This window comes from Hypanus sabinus, chromosome 20, assembly GCF_030144855.1.
Source record: "Hypanus sabinus isolate sHypSab1 chromosome 20, sHypSab1.hap1, whole genome shotgun sequence".
NCBI classification, from domain to species: Eukaryota; Metazoa; Chordata; class Chondrichthyes; order Myliobatiformes; family Dasyatidae; genus Hypanus; species Hypanus sabinus.
The window spans coordinates 43,823,670-43,836,492 of record NC_082725.1 but is presented as its reverse complement, the minus strand read 5'-3'; positions in this window follow the sequence as shown (position 1 = coordinate 43,836,492).

Here is a 12,823-nt window from a genome sequence, read left to right as displayed (position 1 = left end):
TAAATCATAGCTACTCACCGATAAAGAATATCCCCCCTGATGGCACTAGTAATGACTCCTTTTGAATAGTGCATACACTCATTTGCAGGATACATGTAATAAAAAATATGCTTGTACACAAAATGTGATGGAGCCAATCACTGGCATAGAAAAACAACAACTCACCGCGTAAAAGCTATATTGAGCATGCTCAAGGAGGAACATAAGCTTCAGGCTGCCTTAGCAGATTCAAAGGTGTATGAAGCAGCAGCTGACTTAGACAGTGGTGGCTGTCTCTCTCGAAAGGAGGCTGAAGAACTGAGCACTGGCGCAAGTTCTCTAATGCTGTATCGTTGCTTAACAAAGGATGAAATCAAAGCAGTGGATAAAGATAGGAACCAGATTACTGTCATGCTTCACACCAACTCTTTCCTCAGTTCTCCTCCTGAGAGTGCATCCTCTGCTTCAGATTCAAACCCAAAGAGAGATGAACCATCATTTAAGGTGGAAACTAAGAAATGCCCAAAGTCACCCAACATTGAAATACATGGGTGCTCAACACCTAATAGGGTCACATCAGGGCTGCACAGTCCACTGAGTGCATCAATGGCTCAGCTTTCAACAGAAGCTACCTAGTTTGTGGTGACAAATCACCACTAGACAATAGTTTGAGTGAGCTGTTGAAACTGACCAGAGAAGCCCTGAGACAGGGTCAAGGCAGTCATCCAAAGAGTGGTGGAGAATCTGGGGAGGGTGGCAAGGAGAACTGGAGAAAGAGCAGCAATATATTGCAGAGTACACCTGGACACACATTACAGCAAGCACCAGTGGACTTCAGGAAACCTAGCCAAGCTGTAAATTCAGGGCCAGCACCTTGGGCTGCTACTGGTTCAAGCACACCCACAGTAGAGCATGGCAGGGAGCCAGCTGAGCATCCATCAGATGTTTCAACTCCCCTGTACATTCTACAGGCACGTTCTGGAACATTGGGATGCGTTGAAGCAGAGCTGGTGTATTTGCCACAAGGTCAACAGGAAGAAAGGTCTTCTTATCCTTGCCAACTCTCATTGACTGTGTCCTTACTCACAACACCAAGGATGAAATCCCAACTCCAGAAGCAGCACAAGGTCGTTCGTATCTTAAGGACAAAGTCGCACACACACAATGCTTGAGGAACTCAGCAGGCCAGGCAGCATCTATGGAGAAGAGTATAAGTTGGCATGTAGGGACAAGTTCCTTCACCAGTCCTGAAGAAGGGTTTCAGCCTGAAACGTCGACTTCCTATTCTTTTCCATAGATGCTACCTGGCCTGCTGAGTTCCTCTAGCATTTTGCATGTGTTGCTTTGGATTTCCAGCATCTGCAGGTTTTCTTGTGTTGGTTAAGGACATAGCTGACCCCCCACTTGACTCTTCTGCATAGATTCTCCTGTTGCTTGGCTGAAACACCATCTGTGCACGTAAGGTATGGGAACTGTGCAATGGCCAGCATGTGCACCTTATTCCCAATGACTGGACCTGGGCTTGGTCTGAGTGGGTGAAGTCTGCCTTGATGGTGCTCATCAACCCAGTGTCAGTGCATTTAAGACAAATGACCAGGACAGTGGGTGCCCAAGTCATTTCAGACGCTGTGAGGGCAGTATCTACAGTATACGAAAGAGAAGATTGGAGGGGTAGCCATAGACAGCCTTTGCAGTGGTTGGAACATTGCAAACAACTTCTCAGTGTGAAGCAACTAAATCAGGCAAAGCTTAGAACCCTTCAGGTTGTTCAATAGCAGGTGTATGCAGAACACGTGTAGTGCATCACAAAGAAGGAACCTCACTCAATCCAAAGTTGCGTTAGTGAACTCTGTCCCGTTCTTGATTCTGAGGGACTACAGCAAGTTGGAGGATGTATTAAGAGAGCACAACCCACTTCAGTGGTACCTTACCCAATCAACATTCTGGCTGAGCAGCGTGTCATCAGTCTGCTCATCAGACATTACCATGAACTATTATGTCATCGAAGCTGAAACTTTCAAAGTGAAAATAATTGTGTAGTTAGAATGTTTTCAAGACTGGTCTCTGAGACTGTTCGTTCTTTTCCAAAAGACTTAATGAAATGATCATTTGGCTTTTAGTTCAGTAGTTGAGGTTGACATCTTATAGATGTCAAATGGGGAGTGTTACGCCTCTGGAGTTCGCTTGTACATGCACCACTTCCTGCTCATAAGCTGTTTTTCACATTACTTTTCTGTGCAGCTTAATTTTGGATTTCGACTTGGAGAACACACGGTAAAAAGAGATCTATCTCCATCCACTTTTTATTTGCCCTTGAAACAGCAATGGCTGTAAGTCTTGAGCTTTCTTAATACTGGTAAATATTTAGTAGTTGGACTTTGAATGAAGTATTATTTTTATCATCTATCGCTATTAAGCTATTGTTGTGCCACAAGTTCACTCTCATCCAAGGCATAGCTATAGAGTGTTACATGAATGTATTACCTTGTTCAACACTGATTTTTAGAATAATCAATAATTTTAATTTATTCAAGTGCGCAACAAATCTTTGTTGAAACATAAATGTGTTTTGCTTAACATTCTGCAGTTTCACAAAGTTTTCTCATTAAAAAACCTGAAGAAAGCCCCCAGTTCAGGTGATTTTTGAGAAGGTGTTTAATTTCCTGCCTGGCTTTGTATGCAATGTACTGCAAGGGCAGTAGACCTGCTATCTGGGCTAATCTGGAGCTACCCTGCTGTACTGAACACAGTGGCTGTCAAGAGTTGGCTGGTCTGCTGTCTGCTGTACATCTTCACTATCAGCTCCACAGCAAAGAGTAGAATTCTAAAGGGGAGGAGGGGTGACCAGTATCCCTTCTGTCTGAGCAGTCACAGAAGTGAGGATGTAAATGTAGGGTCAATAATGTCAACATCCATTGTTGCATAAGGTGTCCTCCATTTTCCAATATTTCTGCCTCTTACCTTTCCCCTGTCACTGTCTTACAGCTGCCAGTTGGTTACAATGGTATAAAAAATAAAACCAGCTAAGAATAAATATTCAATTGGACTCCCAACAGCATTATAGCATTCCATTAGTGTGTGTCTTCTGCATACAAGTTCATGTTCAAGTTCAATTATATTTCAACCATACACATGTATATAGCTAAATGAAACATTGTATCTCCAGGATCAAGGTGCCAGAACACACTTTATTCAGCCGCACACCACTCATATAGTTCCAATGGCTCATACAGTCTCAAATAATATTAGCACAATTCTCTGACTGGCATGGCCTTTAGATTGATGCTGCATGGGATGTGGTCCTGGAGCCATGTTTCTGCAAGAACAGGCATGCAGCAGTTCCCCATCTCATGCTGGATCAGCCATAGACAAAGGCGATTTAGCTTGTCTTCCAGGGAGCAAACACCAGACAGCAGCATCAATGGGAGAGCCCCCAACCCTGCCTGGATTCTAACGTAACTGTCTCATATCTTGGTTGACGCTAGTGCGCCTACATAATGATACTGAGGAAGATCCCAAAAGGGCCAGCTGTAGATCCCACCCTCTCACTATGGCTTGTTAACTGGCAACAAGCAGGTCACTGTTGGCAAGGGAAGCCAAGCACTGCCTTCATGTGATAGACGGTTGGCCTGTGCTCTCTGATTTAGTGAACCTGACAGCCTACTGGGTGACCACTTTGCAAACTATAACCCAGGTGATAGCAGTCCAACAAGCTAACCTTGCATGGTGTAAGAACACAAGCAAACTAGGGCCTTGTGCTTCTCAAGATTGCTCCACCACTGAAGAAGATCATGGCGGATCTTTCCACTTTATTGCACAAACCCCTTACTGCTTGATTGGAGTCAGAGTGTCATTGAGCAGAAATAAGCCCTTTGGCCCAACTAGTCTATGCTAGCCTGCTATTTTACCTAATCCCATCTACCTGCACTCAAAACATAGCCCTCCACACCCCTCTCATCCATGTACCTATCCAAACTTCTTTTAAATGTTATAACGAAACTCCCTCATACCACTTTCACTAGCAGCTCATTGCACATTCATACCACCCTGTGAGTGAAGAAGCTCCTCCTCAGATCCCTTTTACCCTAAACCTCTGAACTTGAGGGGGAAAAGCCTGCAAGCATGCATCCTATCTATTCCCCTCGTATAATATCTCCCCTCATTTTCTTCCAATCCAAGGAATAAAGTCCTTGTCTCAAATGGCCATTCCTATCCCTAGCTCTAGACAGCCTAGCCATGGGAAACACTGAGCTTCCCCTGCAGTTATCAGTAACTGGGGTCTGCTGCTCATGCTCTGAATGGAAGCTGTAACATCTCTCAGCAGAAGCTGCAGTGTCTGGGCCACATGTGCTCATCGATCTGACTCAGTTTCCACTGATCAGAGAATTCGGCTTAATATTCGGCTCAAGGCTTTGTTCAGGGTTAATGCTAGGTTGTTCCTTGCTGCTTGACTCAAGCTTCGGGCAAAGGCCAATACCTTCATACCTCTCAGAACTGTTCTGTTGCCTGCCATGATAAGGTCATTTAAATCCTGTAGAGCAGAGTACATTTCCCTTCTTGGCCCCTCCTTATTCTCTATTATGAAATACTTTGAACGGTCAGTAATGCCACATATCAAAAACAACATTGCTGCCTCACTGGACACTCACTAATATGCTTACTGACAGAAATTCAATGATACATGCCATAGTACCTCTTGTGCATCTGGCCCTGACTCATCTAAAAAACAAGGACACTTGTGTCAGATTGCTGTTTCTGGATTTCAGTTCAGCATTCAAGACTACTGTCTCATAGACCTTGGGGAACAAACTCCTTCTAGGTCTAAGTACACCACAGTGTAACTGGGGGTTAGATTTCCTAACCAATAGATCTCAGATAGTCAGGATGCACAACAGCTTCTCCTTTCCCATCATCCTCAACATGGGTGCTCTCCAGGGCTTTTCTTTCTTTTTAAATCTTTTTATTAATTTTAAACAAACATAAATGAAACATGAATACAGAGAGTTTGAAAGTACATAATTAATTGGTTAAGTATACATTCATATAGATGATAATCCATATATAATAACCTCCCAAACTCATAGTAATTATGAAAAAAGGGAGTAAATAAGAAGAAAAAAATACCTGAAAAAGAAAAGAAAAAAAAACCTAACCAACATGGGCCATTGCATTATGTCAAATATACATAGCAGCGTCAATAAATCCGCAACTCCATCCAAATAATTAAGGATAATAAAAGTAAGGTTTAGGAAAAGTCAGTTTAACTGATATGAAAATGTTGGATAAACAGTCTCCAAGTTTCTTCAAATTTAACTGAAGAATCAAAGACAACATTTCTAATTTTTTCTAAGCTCAAACAAGAGATAGTTTGAGAGGGCTTTGTGCTGAGTCCACTGTTGTACACTCTGCTCACACTCGACTGCATGGCCAAACACCCGAGAAAGCACATTGTTAAGTTTGGCATTGACACGACAGTGGTTGGGCTCATCAATGACAATGATGAGACAGCCTAGAAGAAGGAGGTTGAAGAGCTCAGTGTCTTGTGCCAGGCAACTAAACTTCTCCTCAATGTTAGCAAGACAAAGAGAATGATTATTGATTTCAGGAGAACTTGCACCACTCACACCCCTTTTTACATCGGTGGCACAGCAGTGGTGACAAAATGGTTGCTGTGACGCATGTGGTGTGGTAGTGTAGTGGGTAGTGCTTGCCGCTCTCACTTTCAGCTTCCACCAGTGCCCAGCGGTCTTGCAAAGAGGAGAGCTGAATGTATAAGTCTCTCCCTGTCAGTACGTAGCCTCTCCAACAGCAAGGCTGAGGTAGTGTCTCCTCGCTGGTGACACACGGAAACTGAACTTCTTTCGGACTCAGGTTGAACCACCGAGGACGGGGAGGAGGTCTGGCCCCTGCACATGCAGCACACAGGCTCACTGGTGTGTAGATGCACCTTGGTGCTTGTGAACCAGATCCCCAGCTATGGGTAAATAGTCCCACTGCCTTGTGGACAGCCTTGAGAGCGATGAAGGCTACGGGAGTAAACTCAGACAGCAAATATGGAGTGGAGCCCCTAAGGTGGCTGGACGTCATTGTACATCCTTTCAAAAGCTTCTACAGTCAAGCTGTATTGCTTCATAAGCTTTCCTTTGGACTACAGCGGTGAGGCGGAGAGGGGGATCTTGATCAATGGGCATCTCAGGATCTCGATACCTTCTGCCCAGGCTTTTGATGATGATCATCACCCATTGTCCTTCGAGACAGACGGATACCAACCACCAACCACCCCAACCGTGGAAATCGTGAGCAGTTTCAAACTCCTGGGAGTGCACATTTCATACAAACTCTCATGGTCCAACAGCATATGCTACACATTAAAGAAAGCTCTACTTTCTGAGGAGGCTGAAGAGAACTGGGCTATGCACATCGTTACTCATGACCTTCTAGGTGTGCATAGTAGAGAGCATCGAAACATGCTGCATCACTGCTTGGTAGAGAAACTGCATTGTGGTGGACAGTCAATTCTGTCTAATTCATCACTGCACCAACCCAACTGCCATCAAGGTCACATATACAGAAAGGTGCAGGAAAAAGGCCAGCAATATCATGAACGATCCTGCCCACCCTGCTCATGGACTTTATCCCATTCTCACCAGGGAAGAGGCTACATAGCATCCACACCAGGACTACCATCTCAAACAGTTACTTCCCCCAAACAATAACCCTGATCAACACCTCCACCCAGCAACCCACCCAACCACACACCTCACCACCACTACTTAATCATTTCCTGTTGGTACAATGTTCCTGCATCAATTTATGTACGTACAATCAATGTATATAAGTTGTCTTAAGTATTTATATTTATTGTGTATTTTTATTATTGTGTTCTTTATCTAATTGTGATTCTTTGTGCTGCATCGGATCTGGAGTAACAATTATTTCATTCTCCTTTGCATTCATGTATATTATTGGCTAGTTTACCTTCATATTTGATCTTTTCGCTCCGTATAGCTTTTTAGTTGCTTTCTGTTGGTTTTTAAGACTCCGCCAATCCTCGAGTTTCCCACTAATTTTAGCTGCATTGTATGTCTTCTCTTTTGCTTTTATGCTGTCTTTGACTTCACTTATTAGCTATGGTTGCCTCATCCTCCTATTAGAATGCTTCTTCTTTGTGAAGAACTAATCCTGTATCTTCTAAATTACTCCCCAAACCTCCAACCGTTGTTGCTCTACCACCATCCTTGCTGGTGTCGCTTTCCAATCAGCTTTGACCAGCTCCTCTCTCATTCCTGTGTAGTTATTTCTACAACTGTAATATCGATACATCGTATTTCAACTTCTCCCGCTCAAACTGCAGGGTGAATTCTATCATATTATGTTCAGTGCCTTCTAAGGGTCCCTTTACCTTAAACTCCTGAATCAAATCTATTCCATTACACAACACCCAAACCTGAAATGCCTTTTCCCGAGTGGGCTTGATGACAAGCTGTTCTAGAAAGTCATCTTGTACGAATTTTATAAATTCCTTTTCTTAAGATCCAGCACCAACCTGATCTTCACCAACTTACCTGCATATTGGAATCTCCGAGACTATACAGCATTGCCCTTTTTACGTGCCTTTACCATCTCCCACATGCACCACCTACTGGCTGATGTTTGAATGTCTGTATATAATTCCTATCAGGGTCTTTTTACCCTTGTAGCTTCTAAACTCTACTCACAAGGATCCTTTGATCCTATAGCACTTTTATCTAAGGATTTGTTTTAAATTTTTACCTACAAAGCCACCCCACCCTCTCTGCACAACTGCCTGTCCTTTCAATATGAGGGGTATCCTTGGATGTTAAGCTGCGATCTTCTTTCACTACTAAACGGGCAATAGATAGTTAGCCATGTGATTGGCCACAATCACTACAAATGAAAAGCTGCACTTGTAGACTGTAAGGCATTGTGGGATGTGAGTCCCATTCTTGCTTTTGGAACTTTCCGGAGATGGGTTTCTGGGAAAAAGAAGTCATTAAGTAGACACATGTACATATTGGTGTTATTATGCTTATATGCACTTTTCAATCTTTATACAAACAGGATTGAGGATGGCAAGGTAACATAAAATAAATACAGCAATTTAAACTAAAATATACATTGATGTTGTTCAAGGTAATTTCCCTCATCTGTAAATAAAATATACACTTTTACTGATGAATAGGCTAATATATCACAGGCCAAAGAAAACAGGACACTCTAACTCTGTTTATTACAGCCTCAATTAATCTTGTCAGAACTCAGTCTGCAAATCCACTTCAACATCTTGCTTACCGATTTAAGCCTGAAATAAACAATAAAGTGACTCACTTTGCTGATACTTGTTTCATTCTCATCAGAATCAGAACCAGGTTTATTATCACTGACACACTGTATGTCATGAAATGTGTTGTTTGGTGGCAGCGGGTACAGTACAAGACATAAAAATCACTGGAAGTTACAATAAATAAATCAATAGTATAATAGCAAAATAGTGTTCATGGACTGTTCAGAAATCTGATGGCAGAGGGAAAGAAACTGATCCTAAAATGTTGAATATGGTTCTTCAGTAAATTGCGCCTCCTCTCTGATGATAGTAACAAGATTAGGGCATGGTGCAGTTGTTGGAGATCCTGCTAAATGCCTTCTTCACTGTATTGCACTCTCAGGGAATAATGAACTTCAACCCCAAGGTACTCTTGTTCAAATTTCCTACTGTCCTATCATTTACTGTATATGTCTGACCCCTATTTCATTTCCCTAAATGCATCACTAAACACTTGTCAGGATTAAATTCCATCTGCTAATGTTCTGCCCAACTTTCCATCTAACTTCTATCCTGGTGTAGCTTGTTGTGACATTTTAATAATGACCTTACCTGGAAGCCAGCCTGTATGACAATCTTGACACCGCTGATAGAAAGGTGTACCTCAAAAGGTAGGAAGAAAGCTATGGGTTGGTAGTATGGTAAATGGGAGTTTTCAGAATGTTTCGAATGCCTGGACAATGAATATTGGGATTAGAGAGATGGCAGGGCCAGGGATGAGTTGGTAGGCTTGGAGAGAGATCGGAGGGTGACGAGCAGGGCTAAGAAGGGAGAAGTACAAAATCAGGATTGAGCCATTGATGTTGTGTGTATGGGGGAGGGGATCTTGATGATTATAGGGAGCTGACATTAATTACATTGTTGGCAATTGTGAAAGCTCTGGGATCACAGTTTTATTTTGATTGAGCTTAGAGGGCTTTGTGGGAGGTCTGTGACCATGAAGGAACTGAACTTGTGAGAGGAGTGCTGAATCTGTAAATAGAACTCGAGGCAACCAGACTATGAACAATCTGATCACATCATCTCTGAGCAAGTTAGTCACCAACCTGAAATCAGCCTCTGCCATTTCTCGGGGTGGAGGAGAGATGTTTAACATTTTAAGCTAGCTCAAGCTCACCCATTTTGTAGATTAAATTCCCCCAAGATACATCTCAGCAGTATGCTCACATTGCCACCACAAAGAAATGGGATGGCTGAAAACAGGAAGTTAAAAGATGTTAGAAATATGCAGTAGGTTCTTCATGTAAGCACCCTTTGGATGGAGCTCAGTGCTAGAGCATCTACAGCATTTCCAGTTTTTATTTCAGTATATCAGTTCTGTTTGCTTTAGCTTCTGTGCTTTGAAGTTCTCTGCGAACATGTGACTTTTAAAATATTTACATGGCATATTCAGGTGGGAGTCATTATCTTCCATTGAGCACATCCTCAGCTCTGTTTATACACATCGTTCCATCTTGCAATCCTGTTCTTGACCAGTGGCTTATCAATCTTTGATCAGAAAATCAAAAGAGGAAATATTTCCCCATTGTTGGAATCTGAACGTACAACATTCACCTACTGTATCTTTTCCATTAATGGATGCAGACTGATCTATTGTCTGTATTGCCAGTATTTTTGCTTTTAACAATCTCTCCTCTCTGTATATTCACAACATCCTTACAGTAAATATTCTTGAATCATTTACATAGTCTTTGCTTAAGAAAATTCTTCCACGGGAAAACACTGGATGGCTTTGGAAGACTGCATCCACTCTTTCTATTCTGTATTTTAATGCAACTCCCAGAGCACTCAGCTTCTCATCTGGTGTGGAAATGGAACTGAAGCGGAACAAATCAAAATGTCCACCCTGCAAGTTTCCTTCTCTGCACGGAGGAAAGCCAAACAGATATAAAGAACAGAAGGGTTTCTCGTATGAAATATCCCAGGGGATATTACAGTAGCATTGATAAACAAATGCATCTTATACTCTGGCAGAAATATTTTCAAACTGTAGATTTCAACATTAAATAAGGCAAACCACTTGTAATACTGGAATTGCATTCATATGTATGCTGTCCTTGTGCTGAACACAGCAGATTGTCTATGATGACTGACAGCTGGGTGCATCCAGATAAATTCTGTTTCTTCTGCTGTTTTCATGCATGATATCAGTATTTTTAATATCAAGATCAGTTTCAAACCTTAGGCAATTTAATGCATTAAATACTTAATAGTAATTTAACAGAAGAGTACTCAAAATAGCAAGGTGACATTTTTTCTAAAATTATCAAATTGTAGTCTTCTATTTCTTAGAACATCATTATTTTGCAAGACTATAGAATTGTTGGTGAGATAGATAGGCTAGTTCTCATGACAGTAACTTTCTGATAAACCAGTACATAGACACTTTATGATTCTACATTGGCCTTGTGCTCCTGTTTACTTTGCTCAGTAGGTCTTTTGAATGATAGCTAACTCACTAGAAGAAGACCTTGCTCATTAGTGCTAACCGGTGGCACATTTGAGGCTGGTTTTACAGCTGAAGATTTTTTATCATTTACATATATCTGCAGGAGGGGCAGCAGTAACTTTACTGATTGCTTTATTTGCTTGGGAGATCATTATGTTTGGTTTCTTTAAAAAAAAAGGAAGAAACAAAAACATGCTGTGAAGTGCGAAGACAAAATATTTCTACAGAGTTGAAATACACAACTTGCCCGGAGTGCAGAATTGTATTTTAGTTGCACTTGCATCAACTTAAATATGCAAACAAGTGCGAACAGATCTTTTCCTGTCAGTATCATTAACAAGGCACATCATGAACTCATTTTAGTGTCAGCCTTGTCTCATTTGTGAAAGTTATCACTTCTGTGTTGCAAAGGTTCTAGCCAGACTCCAAGAGCAAGAGGATGTAATTTAGGCAAGGAAGAATTTGCAATACTTCCTCGCTGTACCAAGGAAATGCTGCCCATTCTTCTGTATGGCATTTTAAATTGAGGCTTATTCTTCCTTCTCAGGTAATTGACACTATGCTCCTTTGCAAAAAGAGACAGAGGCATTGAACTGTTGTCGCTATTTTCAAGAACAGTAAAACTTAATTCAGGGAAATGTGGTGGGAATGGGTCAATGTAGGCCCAGTGAGGATTGATACAGTTGAAGCTACAAGGAAATGCCTGTATTTTAGTGGCTATCTTGAGGCTAATTTACTTGAGTATGAAAATAAAAGATGGAGAGACTAGCACTACAAATAAAATTGAAGGGAAATCAGAAAAGATCTTATGTGGATTTAATCCACACGAAATAAATGGTAATTGAAAGGAAAACAGAATCTAACAAAGACACTTCTTGGGCCTTAATAGCTCTCACTCTAGTATATCAAAGTATGTATGAAAATTATAAATGCATAATTAATCATGTTTTCTAAAGGCTCCTAGATTTGGAAAAAGTGTACCTTTTGTTATGTTTTATAACTCCGAAACATAAAAACTAATTGGAAGGAAAATAAGGGAGTCTAGAAAGCTAGTCTAACTTCATTTTTACTTTAAGTGAGGTGTGCACGTATGATTTGGCAGTGTAATGATATATGACATTTATGTACCTTTACATATAACCTGTAATGAATTCAGATAATTCACACAACTGCACACAATACTCCAAATGTGGCCTAAGAAAATTTTATATCAACAGCATGTCTTGCCAACATTATACTCAGTGCCGTGACAGATGAAGGCAAGTATACCTGGCATCTTCTTTACCATCTTAACCACTCACGTTGCTACTTTGGGGGGAGGTATGCGTTTATACCCCAAGATCCCTCTGTATACCAAAGCTCCTAAATATTATTTAATCTGCAACAAGATAGGGTTTTGTTTGTATGAAGGTAATGATTTAGATATTTCGCTCTTCTGTTTCTGAACTAGTGACATTACTGGTCTGTTTCTATGTGCTAAACAATTGGAAGTTTTGAAGTAACTATTAATTAACGAAGATATTTAACTTTTGAAAGCATTAGCTGGATAAATAAGAAATATGTTTGTTACAGAGTGCCCATGGGCTTCTACTAATAAACCAACAAAGCTGCATGGAAATGGAGAGAAGCTGGTAATTTTAATAGTAATCCATATTTTAAAATAGCTCACAGAAAATTAACATGATGAAAATCTCATATATTTCAATCTACTCAATGCACTATGCATATCCTTCCCCAGTACTGTTTGCTAATTAATATTTTTGACTTATATAATTATCTCTCAGATACAAGTATACTGCCCTGGTTATGATTTTTACTACTATGCTGTAGGAATTTCATTTTAGCAGTTCTGTAAGAGCAGTCTGTTCTGCTTCAGCCTGTTTTGTTTGAGCTAAGATTAAGATAAGGGGCTTTGTTGTCCAATTTAGGAATGTTGTGTCAGCCAGTCAGGATGGTGGAATTGGGAGAAGTTTCTAACGAACTCTGGGAAGAGAAGTTTTTGTGAGGGACACTGATTAGGGTCGATGTCTTTTTTGGTAGGAGCCGGGAGA